The 20,264-nt window shown below is 46.0% G+C and overlaps 1 protein-coding gene across 1 annotated transcript in view; it reads right to left on the minus strand.

Moving 5' to 3' along the window:
• The window catches only part of RAPGEFL1 (Rap guanine nucleotide exchange factor like 1), a 293,670-nt gene that overhangs the window by 142,477 nt on the left and 130,929 nt on the right, over positions 1–20,264 (minus strand). The gene's annotated exons all lie outside the window — the stretch shown is intronic.

The following is a 20,264-nucleotide window of genomic DNA, read 5'->3' on the forward strand; positions in this document are numbered from 1 at the left end:
GCGCGGCGCAACGGGAATACTGCGTGGTGATTGGCTCATTTGCGAGCTATACCACACGGTATTCCCTTTTACGCCATGCGTGCCGGCTACTCTGTTCCCGGCGAGGGGCGTGGCAGCCCCTCAGCCAATGAGGAGGCTCGAAACGGGGCAATCCAGGCTCCGGGCCTCCCCGTGGCTGGAGGCTTCGTTCGTCCCCCGCCGGGGACTCAGGTAAGAATTTATTTTTTCCACCCTCCTCCCACCTCCCACCCCACCCGACTTACCTTCTATCCTGCGATCTCCGGCGGGGGACGATGGAAACCTCCAGCCAAGTGGAGACTCCACATGGCTGGAGTCTTCCATCGTCCCCCGCCGGAGACCGTGGTACTTTATTTAATTCATTTATTTATTTTTTTCCCTTCCCCGTCCCCCTCCCTTCCATCCTCCCAACCCCACTTACCTTCTTTTTTCTTCTGGTCTTGGGAGCGAACGCGCTGGGAACACTTGTGTTCTCAGCGCGTCCGCTCCCGATGGCCGCCATGTAAAGGGAAAACAGACTACGTTTTCCCTTTCCCGGCGGCCATTTTTTTCATTTGGATATTTTTATTTTTTTCTGTTTCGAAACAAGCGAAACAAAAAAAAATGCCATTCGCACCCCAGTCCAACGGGCCGGGCTGCTAATGGCAATAAGACCCTCGGCGGAGGGCCAATACCGCCCACGGTAATGCCTCCGGGGCTTCATTAAGACCCTCGCTACGCTCAGCCCTGTAACTACGGCACCGGGGGCATTACCTGGGGCGGTATTGGCCCGCCGCCTCTGGTCTTATTGCCACAATAAGAATGTATAGATTTTTCATGGTGTCATGCATGACACGTATGACATCACTAAAGGCAACAACAATGGTGAGAGGTGCAGATGATCGCGGCTGGTAAAGGGTCTATATTATGTAGTTACAAGTGTGCGAGAGAGAAAAAAAACCTGTCAGAAAAAGTAAGTCTTACAACACGGATTTTTAAGCACCTAGGAACAAAGTGTGCTATCTAGTGCAGTGACAATGTCAGTGGTGGAAATGTACCGAAAAAAGTAGTAGATCTGTGGTCTTGGCAGGGGAGAGAGCAGGCGGGAGCCTATTGCCACATGTGACAAGGTATTGCGGCCGGAGCATTGCAATAGTCTAAGTGAGTAACTTAGGCTCCCATTAAAACTTTACACTTGCACAAGGACATTAATCACCAAATCCTCTGTATAGAATGGTGAATATGGCCGTAAAAAGTAGAAGAATGGTAAACAGAAATCATAAAATCAGTGGAACACCATTCCCGACCGTTCCCACTCACTTCGATCACTGGAGAATGCGCACTATAAGAGTGTTTTGTAGAATCCACAAGTGTGCGGCATGCAACCAGAGTGTATTGCCTTTGTCTCGGGTTCCTGAGCAGGTCCAGCCAGGGGAGCATCCAACATGGCAGGAGCAGGGGAGGCGTGTAAGGAAAAAGGCGGTTGTTTTTCTTCATGGGAATCTGGGCTTCCCAATGAGTGGTCAAGGAAGAGAGACAGACCAACCACCCGCTTGCATGTCCTTCCATGCCCCATCCCGCCAACTCCACTGGGAGCTACCCGTTGCAATGAGGGCACTTCACTGCATCACAGCGAGTGTACACATTATAAATGTAGGTCTTCAAGTACCAATGCAGTATGACGTGAGCCTAAAAGCCAAGACTAGGTCTTTATTTCACACTGGACATGGGTAACCTTGAGATGCTTGCAAACATTCCTCTATGTTGGCACTATGTCCAAAACTGACACATCTCAGACAAGCCTGTGTGATAAAGTAACTTTTTTTGTAGACATTGTTTGACACTCCATAAAAAGCTTTGCAGGTTCTTTGAGAAAACAAGTAGACATGGACCAATTCACTTTATAAAGAGATTTACTTTGAGATTCAGGTTAATTAGGAAAAAGCACGGATTGAAAAGCCAAATGGAGGAGCTCTAACATCCCAAACATTGATGCTCAACAGGAGCAGAGAATTGTGAGAGAAAAGGGACTACTTGCACGCCCGACAAGCTACCTGCTGCAGTTACTATTAAAACAGCTGCCGAATAGAAATTAATTGTCCAAGATAAAGTGTGGAAAAAAAGAAGGATTTGCAACCCAGTGTAAGGCCCTGCTAGAGAAGTGGGAGCAGCTGCCTGTCAGGACACGTGGTACTGTTTGTGCAGCCCTCAAGACTGCTCTAACAGAGGCACAAACTACCCCAAATGTCCCAGACTGCCCATAAAGTCCTGGCTCCCTTCACTGTCGAGTCAGTGCAGGAGGGGTTTGGGCGAGGGGGGAGCTGCTCGCTCTGCCTGGTAGTTACACTCCTGATCTCAGCACTTTTCATGTAGGTGTCACTTCGTACCTCTCCAGTGGAAAGATTTTATTTATTCATTTGTATTTATTTATATACAGGCGGAACAATGCTTTTTTGATCACAAAAGCACATATAATAGATAAGAAATCAGATTTGACGAGAAGCAGTGTGCTTCTTACAACGGGGGGCGGGTCGCATTCTGACCATGTTGTGGAGGGAAGCAAATAGAACAGTCACCGGAGACAATACAGAAGCGGACATACATAGATTAAAGACAATGCGCATTTACATTTTTAAGTGCAGGTAAAAGGTACAGGCAGCTGGGCTCGAGATGTGACTATGATGGGTGAAGTGCTGCAGTGGAAGCAGATGAAACGAAGCCAGGGAACATTTTTAGCTAGCAGGCAGAACAGAGACAGGTTAAGAGGATAACAAGGTGAGGAATTAGGCTTTTAGTTTGGTTTTGATCAAATGTGTGTGGACTGGTTCTCGGAAGTGCGTGGAAGAGATTTCCATGCAAGTGGACCAAGAGGAGAAAAGGAGTGGGAGTGAGAGGAAGCACAGGGAGGGCGAGGAACCACAAGGGTAGTTGAGGAGGCAGAGCAGAGATTACAAGAAGGCTTGTAGAGTTGAATAGAGAATACAGTGGTGCCTTACAGTGGATAGATTTGTGAACCAGGAGAAGACATTTAAATCTGGCCCTTTTTTCTATCATCCATCCAGCCTGGTGACGGTACGAGGAAGTAGGTGTGAAGTGAGGGAGTTCAAAGAGAGTCCTGGTAGCAAAGTTAATGATCTTTGGTCGTGAGGAAAGAAAGCATAGTTAGGGAGACCAAAGAGGAAGCTGGCACAGTAGTGCAATTTAGAGAAGACAAGAGTGGTTAAGAGATGCTTGGCAGTGTTGAAAGGAAGGAGGAGCCCGATTTTTAGAGAGGAAAGTAGAGAAGATGTGAGAAGGATCATAGATGACGCTGAGGTTTCAAGCTGAAGAAGAGTAGGGGAGAGTGTCAGATGGGAACTAGATAGGCAGAGGAAGAGAAGATAGAAAGCTTTTGGCGCAGCAAAAACCTTTATTTTGATAGATTTCAACAGCAGAGAGCGCAAAGCCATCCACTATTTAATGGCAGAGAGACAGCTGAAAATTTTGATAGAGAGATCAGAGGAGAATTCAGGAAAAGAGAAGATATGGGTGTTGTCCGTGAAGAGTTGGTACGAGAACCCAAAGTAGGAGATGAGTGCCACAAGAGCAGAAGTGTAGAGTGTAAAGAGGAGCAGACCCAAGACAGAGCCTTGTTAACACCAATATACTTAAAAGAGCGATTTGAGAGGTGTTGCTCCAGGAGACAGATAATTGGTGAGGTGCAAGGTGGGATTCAATTCAGGCAATGGCTTGATGGCGAATCCCAAGAAGAAAGTGTGATAAGGAGATTAGAGATATCAACTGCGTCAAAGTCAGCAGACAAATCAAGGAGAATTAGGATAGAGGATAGGTTGGAGTGCTTAGCAGAGGCGATGAAGTAGGAAACATTCATGAGAGCAGTTTCTGTGGAGGGACAGGAGCAGAAGCCCGCTTGTAAGGGGTGTCGAAGGTTGTGGATGTCTAAGAAATTGGTAAGATGGCTGCACTCAATGCTTTTGAGCACTTTAGAGTAGTACAGAAGGAGAGACACAGGGCAAAAGCTAGCCGGTAGATTGGAGTCAGCCCCTTGATTTTTTAGGAGAGGGTTGATCCCGGCTGTTTTGAAAACAGAGGGAAAGCAGAGTTGAATGACACGTTCAAGAGTTCAGCAAGGTGAGAGGCCACTAAAGGGGCAATTGGCTAAACTAGTTGAGGAGCAAGAGTGTCAAATGTGACACAAGAGGAGTTAGCCTTCATCAGTAGAGATATCCTTCGTCAGTATTAGGGTGACTAAAGTGGGAGATAGATGCAGAGGATGATGATGGAGTGTAAAATGTAAGAGGAGGGAGTGTGAGGAAGGTCAGGAGAGAGTCTCTAATTTTGGAAATGTTTGCAGCAAAGTATTCAGCTAGGCCATTAGCTGTGGAGCTGATAGTCATAGACTTAGCAAGAGTGAGGAGTGAATTTAGGGTGCATTGTAGCCGGGCAAGGATGGTTGGACTGAAGTCAACGAGGGTTAGGTAGAATTCCCTTTTCACTCTATCAAGAGTGGACTTGAGAGTGTTCAGGGTGGAGAGGTAGAGTTGCAGGTCCTCATGGTAGTGGGTACGCCTCCATTTTCGCAGCAGCCAATGCATATCTATGTGGAGAGAATGTATGAATGGGGTGACCCATGGCTGAGGATGCTGAGACTTAGGGGTGAAAGTAAGCAGTGGGAAGTGAGAGGAGAATGAGTCATGTAGCAGGGATTGGAAGCTGGAGAAGGCAGTGTTGGTGGAAGAGGCATTGGGTGTGAAGGCGGAGAGTGAGAACTGTAGGTAGGAGAGAAAGGGGGGAAATGGCAGAAGGTTTAAATTGCTTTTTTGTAAGTTTGGAGTTGATGTATGTGCAGACAATATGTACAATAAGCCACAAAGCAGCAACATGGGTCATTATAATGCGCATTCGCAACCACTGGACTTGTGCAAATGAAAGAATGCACAACACTTGGTGACTTAACAGTATGTGAAGGTATCGTTCAAGTAATGCTGGACAATGAGAGTATGTGTTATATTATTGTTCAAGTCATCAATAGAGCCATATGTCATAAGTACAGACAAGGGAACAGACATTTGATTAGTGACAATGTTTCTTCAAATGGCACCACTCATATGTATTACATATATTATACATTTCATAATGTGTCCAATATATGCAAAAAATGTTAATATGCATACGTTAGCGATGAAGGCTACAGGCGGTGATTAATTATGCTTCTATAATTTGGCTCGTGACAGCATTTCAATGTCACCAGACGCAATCATTGGTGAGGACCATTATATACACATTACCAGCCACGTTTCATTGATGATGGTGATAATACATTTAATACATTGGTGATTTATATCGGATTCTTGCAGTTTCTACACTGATGTAACAGTTATTACCCACCCCGTGCTGCACGTCTTCCTCATGTTCCCAAGTTGAATGATATGCGCTTGAGCTATTAGCCGATTCTCTATAATATATGCGTGCGTGTGTTTATGTCGAGAGAGGGACAGACCGACAGAAAATCAAGGGAATTAAAGTTACAATTGGGCAATACCTAGGTTAAATTATCAGTAGAACAGCTATAATCTCAGAAAACCTACATTTGCACAAAACATAGAATTGTCTTTAATGAAGTATACACATTTCTCAAATGTGTAAACAAAGATCTGAAACGTGGTTTTGTTTCCGGATTTTTTTTTGGCTGGGCATTTTTTGGTAAAGATTTTCAGCAACTACTTTTGGGTTCCACTTCGGAGAGATGTTTGGGTAACCGTGAGGCTTATCAAAAGGGATTGCTACCTTCTTCAATGAATGAGGCCAACTTGACCATCCTTTTAAAGAAAGAGAAGCCTTCTAGTCAATGCATTAAACGAGATTTAAGATATTAGCTAAAATTATAGCTAAACGACTCCGTCTGTATATCATATCACATATCTCACACACACATGGATCAGTCTGATTTTATTCTGGGCGTGCCACTCACTTAAATATTAAGACAGTTATTTAATGCTATCTGGTACCGCTTACCGGACCAGAATGTGATAGCTGCTTTTTTGGATGCTGAAAAGGGTTTTGACTCAGTTGAGGGGGAATTTATGTGGGTCATGCTTTGTAGATTTGTCTTTGTTGAAAATGTTATTAGATGGAGGTAACTTTTATACAAGGTACCCATTGCAAGGGTAGTGACTAATGCTCAAGCATCTCTGCATACACTGTTATATAGGAGTGTGTGTGACAAGGCCAGCACCCTGGCCATGTCAAGAGGGGATGGCAGCTACTCTTAGCCGGGTGTGGGAGGCCTACCAGGAAGCAATCCAGAGCCAGTCCTGAGGCAGATGGTAACAGTTGAGAGGGTTCCTTTCGCTATTCTCCTTTGTTCTGTTATGCAGTACCTCTTTGTCTCACACCATGCCTCATGCTTGCCAGACTCTTTCATTTTTCAAGAGTCAACATATACGATCTGAGACAAAGCACGCAGCACAAAGGAGAGAACAATCCTCCACAGGGAGGAGGGTGGTGTGGGTTGTTCGGGTGAGGTCAGAGGAAGAGGTGGCAGACCAAGAGGCCAGCAGGAGGCAGGAAGGAGCAGTGGAGTGTGCAGGTGATTTCTGGAGAAGATGAAATATCGGCGAGTGTAAGTGGCGCTGTGAGTGTGCTTGAAAGAGTAACGTGTGTGGTTAGGTGAGGAGAGAGTAGCAGTGTGGCAGAGGGAGTCTTAGTGAAGAGGAGGGAGGAGTAATATCAAAGGGTGGATGTGAGGCCTAGAAAGTATGGCAGACATCAGAGGGATAGAAGAGGAAGGGAGTAGAGGCGGCTCGACTTGGAAACAGAGTGTTGGAAGAGAAGTATAGAGAGGGAGAGGAAAAAGATAGGAGGGTGATAGAAGAAAGACCAAATCAAGCAGGGTGTTTGTAAAGCACAATCCCCATACCCATTTAGAACACTAACAACTTGGTAAAGTAGGGAAACCTAGGAAGTCCCAGAGGGAATTTAGTTTGATATGGCCACATGCCTTTAGGTTAACATCACAGTTTATTTAGCCAGTTAGTATACTGAAGGTGACACTAAGTGTCTACTAACCAGGGATAGGGAGGAATGCCTAGGTTAGGGAGGAGGTGCTTTATCAAGAGGAGGTGCCATCTGTGACAGGTACTAGGAAAGGAGGTCTCTCGTGAGAGTTTTTTTGCCCTGGTAACTGAAACTTGTTCTCAGAATTAGTCTGTTTCATTGCTATAGAGTAGTTTCGCCCATTTACCTCTATGTAGATGATATGGTCTTCTATGTTTCTGATCTCCACACTTAGACCCTACTGTGGTTGAGATAAACCTATTTCAGTGGTTTGCTGGATTAGCAAACAACTGGAGCATGTCTGAGATTCTCCCCTTCACTACAACTGCAACCCTGTTACCAGTCAATAGAGAGTTTGTTCCGCAAGTGCGTTCTTTTTCAATATGTCAACATATTATATTCATTGGAGGTACTCAGGGCTTTTTACAAATCATGCTTATGCTATCACACAAAGAACATTTGACAAAATCATATTAAATTGGATCCTGAATTCTAATCTTCCACTAAAAATCCTGTAAATAGCACCATCCGTGCTCCCTAATTAATGTCTGCTCTGGAGTGCAGCATGATTTATTTATCCATGATCTAATCCTTTATGTTAAAAGCTATATGAGGTTCATTACAGAGTTCTGGTTTAATGTAACATCTGGACATGCAAAATCAGTAACTCCTTCGCACTACTCGCTCCTTAGAAAAACAGAGGGGGTAGGGTTGCTATTATTTTCAAATCAGTTCTTAAATGGAGACATCTCAATACATTTAATTTTGACTTCTGATGAGATTCTTTTCATGGTAAACCAAACTGTTCTCCTACAGAATCTTTAACCATTCTTCTTATTCATCATCCTCCAGCAAAGGCTAAGCAACTCTTTGTTAAACAATTATCGGATTCTTCTGTTGCGCTTTCGAGCAAATTAAATAAATCTTTGATTTTCAGTCCCTGGGCAGATGATGAGACTACTTCGCATGTCTGATATGGCTGTGTCAGGTCAGGTAAAAACATGACCTACACATAATTGGGTTTCCAGTTAGAATGGACTGTTTCGGTCAGGCACTGTGCCACAACGATGTTTGAAAACTATTATTCCTGATTAATCAAAATGCTAAGAACCAGACTCTCGCCTCCTCGGGGGGTGCAGTATGGTAGGTCGTGGTGAGGAACCAATCCTAGAGCCTCCCCAGAGAGGGCATACTGAAGGATGCTCAGGGACCGGCACTCCACACAACGGAACTGCTCCCTGGGATTTATGTGGTGTAGGAACAGCGAGAACGCTGAACTAGAGAGCAGGCTGGTGTTGGTTGAACTGGAGCAGAGGTGGGAAGTTCTGGGGCAGGGAAGGAATGGAAAACTAGGGTAGGAACAGGTAGACCCCAAGAAACCCCACCAGCCGTCAATGTCAGGAAACAGAGAGTGCTCCAGAGCAGACAGAACAGGAAGCCTAGGAAGGGAGACAGAGAAGGTCCAGCCAGAGCTCAGGAAAGATGACAAGGCGAAGGCAGGACAGCAAGGCGAGGCAAAACCAAGGAAATGGCTGCCAAAGATAGGAGCGTGTTACAATGCGTCAGTCTCCTTCTGCACTGGGTTTAAGTAACCCTTGTGGTATGGGAGCAAGGCTGTAGCCTCCGGTGCCGCTACCATGCCAGCGCGGGACGCCCGTCACAGCGTGCATTGCTATGGCATGGTGCTGGACCCATGTCCATGCGCGCTCGCAGCAAAATGGCCACACCCATGGGAGCAGAGACCCAAGAGATCGTGGGCCGGTGCCGCCTGACTCCATCTGCTCCACTGGGGAGCCAGTGAGGAAGTCGGGCGTGGAGCTTCCATCGTGGGTACTGTGAGGGACAGGAGGGGGGGTCTGTACTTCCACTCTCTATTTGGTAGACGAGAGGCACTGAGGACCCCTTCCAAGATTCTCAATAAGGTAGCAATGGACGAGCAATCAAGGCCTAGCTTCTTGGGAGGTGATGCAGGCTGGTTCTTAAGTACAGTGTAGTCCCCAAGCACCCACAAAGGAATGTCCACACACGGTATCAGTTAAAACACAGTCTTTATATAATTAATAGTCAAGGTTATATATAATATCACAATAACTCACTTTGTACTCGGTTATCTATAATGGCAAATATATACAGTTCTACGTGGTACCACAATTACTAGTAGATCTCTTTAAAGTGCATTAACTGTACGGTTAAATGACACACAAATCAGTTTGTAAAGGAAACCAATAATAGAGGTAGGAGGAAAGCAGTTGATGAGAACAACTGGTAGAAATACTGTTCACTACCGTTAAACACAGTTCTGTGTAGGGAGATCACCCCACCTGGGCAACCTGTAGAATAAAGAAACAAGCCCAGTCCATATATTGTTCACAAGAGACTTCCCAATAGTTCTGCAACCCCGAAGTACCTGGCATTGTAGCGTTCCTCGTCGGGGAATCGACGGCCCTTCTTGAGTGCCCTCCGTTTAAGGCAGGAGTCACGGGTCGTGGAATGTCCGACGGAGAACAAGGAGAGCTACGATGGAGAAGTGGCAGCTTCGTTCCTAGCGGTGCTCGTTGACGGGGAAGCGTAAACGTCCTGCAAGGAAGAGGCGTGCGGGGCACCTCGGTGTCAATAGTTCAGGACCGCAAAGAGTTTGAAGAACTGTGGCCCAGCAAGGGCGTCGAGTCATCGGCATCTCTGTGGTCCTCGGGTGGCGGGAAACCCACTGGTGGATGCTCCTCGGCGCGTCGACGGTCAGGCCTTCTCCAGCGGGATAAGACGGCGGCGATGCAGATGAGAGCATCCTTGGATTCGGAAGTTCTTAGGCAAACGGGAGCACGGCGGCTCCGGTCGGCAACGGTGGTCGTCAACAGTGGCGGACAACAGTCTGGGCGCTTCTCTTTGGGATTCCGCGGCAGTCCCCGTCTCGGGTCGGCAGCCTGTCGAAGGTCTGTCTACCAGGGAGCTTTGGCAACGATCAGCTGGTGCACAATGGTCCCTTGTAGCTCAGGAATAGGGCTTCTTACCAGGTCCTCTCTGGGCCAGTCCTTGGAGACACAGCAGCTTTCAGATTGCGAAGGAGAGCAACAGCAATTCTTCTCGTCCAGCAGGGCTTCAAGGTTAAGCTTCAGTTATTCCAGTTACTCGTCCTAGTGAACTTCAGCTTCTGAACACGATTCCTAGCAGTGAGAGGTCCCCAGATATACTGTTGATCTCCCATTCATTCCTCTCAAGCATCCAATCACGGCGAAGGGCATTCAGGCAGGCAGCCAATCAGGCACACAGTGCATTCAGGCCATTCACTTCTCTCCAGACACTCACAACAAGCTGTGTATTGGGACAAGTACCCAGCCATTCAACACTGCATACTGCATTCATACCACTTTCGGGCAGGGCTGTCTCAGTCATTGTGTCAAACACCAGATACTAGACACCCACAACACAGAATGCGTATTCGTCAAACACTACATTCACCCAGGTCCCAACCACAGGCGTACCCACAACATCAGGTCGTTGGGAAGGCTCCAGCCAGTCTGGTCAGCACTTCCCCCATACTACGACATGTAGAACTTCCACTCAACAGCCAGTCAGGGGGAAGGGACAGAGTCAGGGCTTCCCGGGACTTCGGGAAGATCAAGGTAACAGGCGATGGAAGGCAAGAGGCCGAGGGGCCATTTTGTCTCCATCAGGAATCTACCGATTCCAATGACAGGGTCTGGGCATCCCAAAATGGAGGACGCTCAGGGCACCAGTCAATTCAGCACGAAGCTGCCACCAGCCCATACCCTGCTCTGTGGGCCACACACAGGTGCCCAAAAACATACACTAGGGGCACATGGTTGTACCCCTACCCATGGGTGCCATAAGGGTATCCCATGGGTCTGTTCACCAAAACCAAAAGAGAGAGCTGCACCGCCAGGAGTCCCACATGAACTCCTGCGTGGAAAACACATCAGAACACACGATAAAAAGCAGTAAAGGACAAGGATACAGAGGCCCTGTCCCTATGATGCATTTCCAGCATCACAGGTACACAATGAAGTCAGGCAAGCGCCAGGGGCAGCAGTGAGTACCCGGCATGACAGTTTCTAAAAACATCCCTTTAGACACATACTTCCATGGTAGACCTTGATTGATCTGATCATAAACGTATACATTACTCTCGGTCCAATTCATACGTCCTGCGATTGCATGGTTAACCAAATGCCGCAACTTTCAAATGGAACTGTTGAATCTTCCTTGCCACCAATTCTCTCAGCGTGTAATACAACCCAGCTTGAGTCTGACCTTTCTCAACACGTAATTACTTTAAATAAAAACCTACCTGATAACACAAACTTCCTTGACCCCCTAAGGACAGTGAGGCTAGACTCCAAGCCAGTAAGCACCCTTGGTTTACCTCTGATCTACGCAATTTGCAGTCCAATCTCAGGAAATGCTAGTATAATTGGCAGAAAAATTAATGATTCGTCAATCATGATCAGCTGATTTCTACTAGAAAGAAACTTAAGACCAATATCCTGCTAGCCAAAAAAGCACATTATACCTCCAACATTCATTAATGAGGCAATTCACAGACATTTTTCAGACCCTACGGCTTTCGGAAAATCAAAAACTCTCCCCAAACCCAAGAACTTGTTTCGATTGCTTGGCTTCAGGAAAACCTTCAAGCCATGGATAACAAACTAGAACAGATATGAGATTGTATTGTTGAGCCACTTGTCTTGATGCTTTTTCAGGGAATACTTCCACAAAATCATATCTGCCTGAATTTCTGTTTGAAGCCACCTCAGAGGAGCAGATCAGATCAATCGTTAAGGCCATGCACGCATCCTCTTGTCCTGGAAATCCATGCAACGTTCATGTGATTAAAGACTCCTTGAAAATTCTGCTCCCCTTCCTGGTCAACTTTGTTAATGACTCTCTACATTCTGGCTCTGTCCCTTCTGAGTCAAAGCATTCCTGGATCACCCCTTTACTACAAAAAACTATGTTGGATCTGTACCAGCCAACAATTGGCCTGTAACCAACTGCCCTTTTCTCTTGAAGCTTATTGAAAAGATAGACTGTTTGCAATTACCTAACTTTGTGGAGTCATCATCAGTTACCTGGCTCTCGCCAACTGGGGTTTCGCCATTCATGGGGAACGGAGACAGCCCTCTTGAAAATCAGGGTGGGGCTCTTCTGGAACCTTGATAAGAACCATACTTCATTAGTTATAATGCTTGACCTCTCAGCATCATTTGACATGCTGGATTACTAGGTAGTCCTGCAAAGGCATTCCCCAGTGGCCAATGTCTCCAATGCTGCACTACAGTGGTTTATTTCCTTTATCACAGGACACGGGTTCTGTTTAACTTTGGATGGTTTAGCCACCGATTTTGTGATTTCTAAATACGGAGTCTCTCGGGGCTCACCATTATCAACTGTATTGCTTAACATCTACTTGAAGCCTTTCCACAATCATCGTTCTCAGCTCAGATGGATGTTGAATTTCAGGGTTACGTAGATGACACCCAATTGTATTTTAAACTTTCTGGCTGCCCCATCGGACAGCCTCATGCTTTCAGGTATCCTGTGTCACGTCAATACCTGGATGCATGCAGCTGGATGTGCCTCAACACCATGAAAACAGAGCGGAGGCTTGTTTAAGCTTGTGGTCTCCTTAGTGCCCGGTACTGCTTTACCATCCACTTTTCAGATGGCGGCCAGAAGGACTGCTATCTTAAAGGTACGTCTCTTGGTGTCTACTTGGACCCATTGTTAGACTTCTCAGTTCAAGTTAATCAGACGCTGAGATTTCTCAAGCATATTTGGCCATGTCTGTCTTCTGCCCATGTATTATCGCACGTTCAATAATTGGTTCTAAACTGGATTATTTTAATTCATTATATGCTGGCTCTCCAAAATCTCTGTGCCACAAAGTCCAGGCACTCCAGAATGATACAGTGAGAATTGCATTGAACCTTTCCTTTCAGTCACATATCACCCCCACATTGAGGCAGCTGCACTGGCTTCAAACTGATCTTCCAGCAGTTTCCCCATGACTATATTTGGCACCATGTTCTCCTTATTCCAACACCGCCCCCCCACTCCCCACACTTCCATGGCATTCAGTGATTGCATCCCCTCATATTTGAGTGTGTTAGAATACAATATATCAATACCAACTATCTAAAATATGTAGGTGTGCATGTGAGTCCTGACCCCAAAACGTTATTCAATCTCAGCTATGGTCCCTTGGTTGAATATCTTGATGGCCAGGCTACTGTGGGTCGCCCTGCCATTAACACTGATGGAAAGAGCGGCGATCATTAAGATGGTGATCCTTCCTACATTTTTGTATCTATTTCAGGCATTTCCAATAGCCCCGTCTGCTGATTTTGTTTTAGAAATTTACAAAAAGCATATTCTTAGACGTCTATGGGGTGTAAAATCCAGCAGGTTGCAGTGGAGTGTGGAGGAGGCAGTCTATCCATCCCTAACTCTGTGCATTACTATTGTGCATCTAAAGCGTTGTATGTTTGTTTTGGTTCGAAGAAGGGGCACCCTTGCTGCGTATCGGAATGGAAGCTACTAGTGTGAGTAGCTATGCTTTGCGTACAGTGGTCTTTACTAAATACCGGAGAACACGGCGGACCCTTTCCTTGCTTTACTGCACATGCTGAGACTGGAAACGACTAAGTTAAGCGTGTGTTTACCCCCCACTCCCTCCGCTGTATTTTTCTAGGTTCACTGGTGCTGGAGGATACATTTGACATAGGTGTACAACCGTGTTTGGAGGCGAAAGGGATTCCCTGTTCTGAACATCTCCCAAACCGGGAGTGTATCCCTTTAACAACCTTGTTTGTTTTATTTGCTTATATAGCGCACAGAACCCAAGGGTATCTGGGCGCTTTACTTAGTTTACATAGTTGCAATAATATACAAAGACAGTAAATAGTACAAGCAGAATATACAATGTAGATGCAAAAATGTACAGAAATATACAGTGGAGCAGGAAATGTACAAGAGTTACCGGTTCAATGCATAGTTAGGTAGCAAGTTGTGGCAGGTCGAGATGACCAGTGAGTGAAGCATACTTAAGCTATGTGCAGGGTCAGTGGAGGTGCTGGGTCAGTCAGGGTGCTAAGGTCCGGGCGTAACCTTCTTATCACGCGCATCTTACTCCGCAACCACGATTTAGCAGTATAAGAATTAGAGTCACGTAGAAGAGAAAACGGCCAAGCTTCCGCAGGCACTCTGAGGTTAACACATTGGTCCAAGCAGCAGTCAAATTAGATACAACCTCGGAGACGGTGTCCAGGCTTTAAGCACAATTACGCACCCCTATACCAAACCTTGAGCTTGTTGCGCGAGAAAAGTGGCAGTCAGGTTTGCAGTTGGCTATTGGTGATGAACAGCGGCAGACTCCTTGCTCCCTCACACAGAGAATATCTTTAGGCCCCAGTTATGTATGATACATTATAACTGCCCCATCATTCACACTACACGCCCGTGAAACTACACAAAACATTTCCATCTAAGTGTGTGCAATGTCCCAGATACACACTACGAGGAGGGGATTCCCTACATATGTCTTGGTTTTTGCACCCCACTTCAAAAAGGTACTGGTCAGATATAGTTAAGACTAAGAGAAAGTCAGCAAACCTCTGCCATTTTACCCATTGGGATCTCTATTGGATCGGTTTACTAAATGCAACTCCCACAACACTCAATTCACCAGGCTGGCTCTCCTGCTCTCCCATGCCGGGATAGCCATGAACTGGACGATTACATACACCCCAACACAGAGAGTGGCCGAAAGACAGGACATGCATCCATGCCCTGGAGCGAGATTGCTGCAACTTATGCCCTATCCGCTGCCGACCGAAAAACACATGGACAGGCTTCCAGACATATCTAGCCTCACTGCCTAGTGAACAAAGGATTAGCAGGATGTAAGCACGTGGCACGGCTCCTAGAGCATCTGGGACTGCTATGCTCTTCCTGCAGTTAGCTGCGGAGACACACTCGGCAGGAAGGACCATTTGCAGCCGTTAGTAACAGAGGAGGGGTTGGGGGAGGGGTCTGGCTGTTCTTTATTGTTAGTGTTGACTGACATTCTTATAATGAACTGTATATGCAATACTTCGGAGAGGTGTCTTGTCAACGCGTCTGAATTACTGAGGAGTTACATTTGTGCCTTTGGACCAGCAGCACGAGGTTGATTTTTGCAGAAAACACGCCAAAAATGCATACTTGCCAACATTCTGTGTGCAAAAAGATGTAGGATTTTTCAAGTTTCAAAAATAATACTTTGCATAACAATTACATCACATAAAAATACAAAACATACATTGTTGGCACCACTGGAGCATTCTAAAATGCACAACTCATCTAACAGCACAACATGGAAAGATGTGCAAATGTTCAAAATGTATAATTCTGAATGGTAAATTAACACAGAATTCAATTACCTAACTTCACAGAAGGTAATCACACAGAGCTGGTAGGCAACGTTGGCCACTACTCTGTAGCAGCAGCCTGGGCAATGCATATTTATTCCTGCAGTGCAAGATGAATAACTGAACAACATGAAGATTGATACCCTCCTCCTTCCGATAGGCAGATGCTGTCTGATGGTGGTATGCTCTGCCACTTGCCTTCACTGGTGGTTCACCTCAGGCCTGTCCCGGCCAGAGTGCAGGGCAGAGTCATGTAGCTGTCAGGTCAGTGGATTGGTCTGAGCCCATCACAAACCTGGCCACGCACAGACAGACTAACTAATGTGTTGCATGCTTTGTCCTGGCCCGGTCTCAAGCAGCCTGCCTTACAGTCACATAAATTGCCTGCCCCTGTAAAAAGCAGTATGATCTGTCACCCAAATCTGTAGGCGGTACGTTTGCTTAAAAAGCAGTAGCCTACTGTCTAAATCAGTAGGGTTGGCAAGTATGAAAATACATCAGTCATGCCCTGCCCCCAGAGGCAACAGTCCATCTCCCATTGCTGGGGTACAAGGCTTAAAAGTGTTGGCGTCAATATGTAAATCACCCTTCAGCAATTGTCCCACTATTCTCCACCAAAACACTGGTAAGAGGACATGTCATGTCTGGAGGTGGCAGCACCAAACAATGAAGTCATCAGGAACAGGTGCATTTTCTTGGCCATAAGTGGCCCCAACACAAATATTAATAGTTTCATTCAAAATGGACACGTAGAGTAGCATAGATACTGCACATCTTTACCTCACCACCCCCGTCCCTGATGAAACAGGTTCACGCCGTGAACAAGGCTGGGCTAAGAGAGTCCCCACGAGTTGGCACCATCAAGAACCAACACCATTTGTATAAACTGCGCTTCGATAGACGTGACTCCAGCGCACAGCCTTATGTTTTAATTAACATGACTTATGATGAAATTATTTGTGTCGGGTCACATTCAGGGCTCAAGTCGAGGGTACAGGCGGGGGGTCGGAGACCACCCACTTTATTCAGTGTGTAGACTCAGTCTCCCCCAGCTAAAATGAGAAACATTGGCTGTCCTCTTTGAATTTATGAATTAAAGCCGACCTCAAGGATCAAAGCGCAGTAGTCAGGTTTGTAGGCCGCAGACTTCACCACTATGTAACCTGATGAAAACTAAACAACTAAAGGTGAAATGTCCCATTTTAGTACTGCAAGTCCCAGGGAAAACATGTGTATTGGTTCTTGGAGTTTAGAACATGCACACCTTTTAACGTTGTTTTCAAAAACACTATTAGAGTTAAATTATCCTCTCTTGGTTTTGTGTGTGTGTTGATTTTATGAAAGGCAAATGCCGTTCCTCCTGTGCAAATTGGGTGGTTATGCAAACCCAATTTAATGAAATGTGCATATTTCACCTTGATATGCTAATTTCTGGTGACCTCACATCGCATTACGTTTGTTGATGAGTCCCCCACTTTAATTTTTAGGACTTGACCCCTGCTCACATTAACATGTAACCATTTGTGTAATGTTAGCATTTGTTAGTGCACTGTTTGTGTCTAAATAGTTTCAGTTTTTGTAGCAGTTTGTTGAGGAGTGTTGACCCTTTTTTGGTCTTTTTACATATTTGGGGGGTGGATAATAGTGCACTTTATGATTGTGTTTTGCTAAGGTTTTCTAAGACAAAAGATTATGAAATGTGTGTTTAGAGACATTTTGTGATATTCAGATTTGTATGAAATTTGATTTTGGCAAAATAAATGCGATCTTATTTGAAATTGCATTTACTCAATAACACTTCAGCTTTTGTACTGAAATAGTAAGGGACCCCAACCTTGCTCTGTGAGCACCAACCAGTCCAACAATGATCAACATTGATCAAAAAGGGTTTGACAGCATGGAATGGTGCAGTCCACCCGTAGGCCTGGTCCCCAAGCAGCGAATGGTCGTGCCAGGCTACATCTTGTGCCCTAAGCTACTAGGGCTCCCAACCACATATCATAATCAATAGTATTGCACGCTGCCGACAGGTTAAACATGGCAATGGCTTGGCAGGTAGCACCAACAAACTTATACCAATACTCGACTCGGACCCGAACCTGCAGACAACTGTTGAGGGGAAATGGAGACTGGATGGGTCAAAGCAGCAGCAAAGGTAAATGATCAGAAGGAGAGGGTTAATTGGTATCAGCGTTGTTCCACCGTATGATAAAACGTGTGTGGTACGCTGCCCACAGTATCAATACTTAGCCCCTAGTATCAGTAGAAACGGTCTGACCTATCGCTTCTCGGCCTTTTGGCTAAGATGAAGTGTAGAAACGGTCTGACCTTAGGAGATGCTGCGCACTGCGTGAAAAAAACAAATAGATCTAGCATTAACAGTAACTCACCTATTCCCGAAAAAAATATACAAATTTTTTTATCGTGCAAAAGTTAAAATTAAACCCTACACAATTCAGATAAAAATGAGACAATGACATCATGTCTGATATGCCTCATTTTTAACTATGATTTGTGTAAGGTTACATTTTTACTTTTGCACAATACATTTTTTAAATAAAATTCACTTTATTCGAGCAAAAAAAAACTTTCTGTTCCTCCAAGATTAAACAAGCAACCAGTACACATAAAGGAATTCTTCAGACTCATCAGCTTTTTGAAAATAAAACGGTCCTGAAACCCACTAATCCTGTCCAGATTCCTTGATAACGCGCCTGTACACAAGTGTTTCTAAGCGTGACAAGACAAGGGAGGGAAGACAGAGGACAAGACAAACAATCGTACTAGGCCGTGTGTCATTCAGATCGTGAAAGCGCGAGAACACGAATTGCAAGGGAAAAGGATTGGGGTGGGGTGCAAGGGGGAGGGGAACAGGGCAGCAGTGCTCTGAGTAAGTGCAGTCACTGCAGCATGGCTCTGGGTAGTGCAAGGAGACAAGGAATTGTAGGGTTACAGTTAGAGTCCCCAAGTACGTGGTAGGCCCTAAGGCAGTACAAGGTTGACTGATCAAGAAAGAGCCTGGTACCCAGTGAGACTCTGCTGTACCGACTGGTTGCTTGGCTACCCTCAGAAAGCAAGGTCAGCAGGGGAGGGAGAGAGAGGAAGCAGAGGAGGAAAGGAAAGTTTTGAGCTGCTTCCGGAACTTCACGTGGTCCGATCAAGTTTGAGAGGGGCAGGGAGGCCATTCCAGAGGGAGGCACCAGCAGAGGAGAGGGATCTACCACCCACTAACTCTCTGCCTGCCGAAGGGTGTGACCCTTAGAGGGTTGGAGGTAGCTGAGCGAAGGGCTTGAGAAGGAATGTATTTTGGAAGAGAGCAGTGGATGTAGTGGGTTATAGGTCAAAGTATCGAATCAAAAGGATCGAATGACAAAAGGGTCGAATCAAAAGGACTGAAAACAAAAGGTTCGAAAAAAAGTATTTTTTATTTTTTTACATTTTTTTTGGGTGTCCCTTCCCCAACCCCCGTTTTTGTGGTAAAAACCACTTTTCTTACTTAAGCAAACCCCCCCAAAAAAGATATAATAAATAAATAAAATAAAAAAATCGAACCTTTTGTTTTCGATCACATTGACTCTCACCTTTTGCATTCGATCCTTTTGTATTCGATCCTTCAACCGGACACCGATGTAGTGTGGTCCCATGACCCAGAAAGCCTTATGGATGAAACAGAGGGTCTTCCACTTAATCATTGCAGTCACCAGGAGCCAATGGAGAGGTTGCAGGGCCGGAGAGATGCAATGCCTGGGCTTGAGGCCAAAGATAAGTCTTGCACTCCTGTTCTGCATTAGTTGCAGATGGCGGAGAGTAGAGGAAGGCAGATTGAGAAAGAGGCTGTTACAGTAGTCCAGCCTAGAGAGAACCAGGGCTCTGTAAACAGTGAGCTTCTGGGGGAAAGTGAGGAAGGGAAGAGTCCCTTTGAGGAGGTGTAGCTGGTAATGGGACTTCTTGGCGACATCCGAGATGTGAGGAGAGAAAGAGAGGGTAGAGTCAAATATGACACCAAGGTTTTTTGCTTCACAGGAGGGAGAAGGAAGAGGGCCCAAGGGCGGCGGCCAGAGTGAAAGGGGGAAGACAGGAGCAGGTGTTCCAATGAGGAGGATCTCCGTCTTACTGGCATTAAGGCAGAGATCGTTGAAGGCGCACCAATCCTGAATCGTGGATAGACAGTCAGGAATGAGCGAGAGAGGAGAGGAGGCTGAGGGGAGCCTGAAGGAAAGCTGAGTGTCATCCACCTAACACTGAAAGTTAGAGGAGAAGGTAAAGATTAAGTGAGCCAAAGGGGCCAAGTAGAGGTTGAAAAACCAGGGTAAGAGGATAGAGCCCCGGGGAATGCCACAGGTAGCGAGAGAGGTGGCGTAGAGAAGGGATCAAGTTGGACCTGGGAGGGTGGTCCAAGAGGAAGGAGGTCAGCCACTCCAGGGCTTGATTAGTGATGCACAGGTTTTCACGGAGTCGATTGATCGGGATGGCGTGGTTGGCCGTGTTGAAAGCAGGAGAAACGTCAAGGAGGGTGAGGACAGAAGGAATGCTGGAATCAAGGTTAGAGAGCAGGTCTTCACAGGTGTTCAGGAGAGCAGTTTCCATGCCTCTGGCAGCTCTGAAGCCAGAATGATGTTTATGGAGACAACCAAAAGATTCAGTGTGGAGAGTACGCTGGGAGATGGCCAGCCTTTCCAAGAGTTTGCCCAGGAAAGGGGTGATGGAGATTGGGCAATAGTTAGCTGGGTAGGTAGGATCGGCAGACGGCTTCTTGAGGAGGGGGTGCACAAGGGAGTGTTA

Source organism: Ambystoma mexicanum, chromosome 13 (genome assembly GCF_040938575.1).
Source record: "Ambystoma mexicanum isolate Mex_15411 chromosome 13, UKY_AmexF1_1, whole genome shotgun sequence".
Taxonomy (NCBI): domain Eukaryota; kingdom Metazoa; phylum Chordata; class Amphibia; order Caudata; family Ambystomatidae; genus Ambystoma; species Ambystoma mexicanum.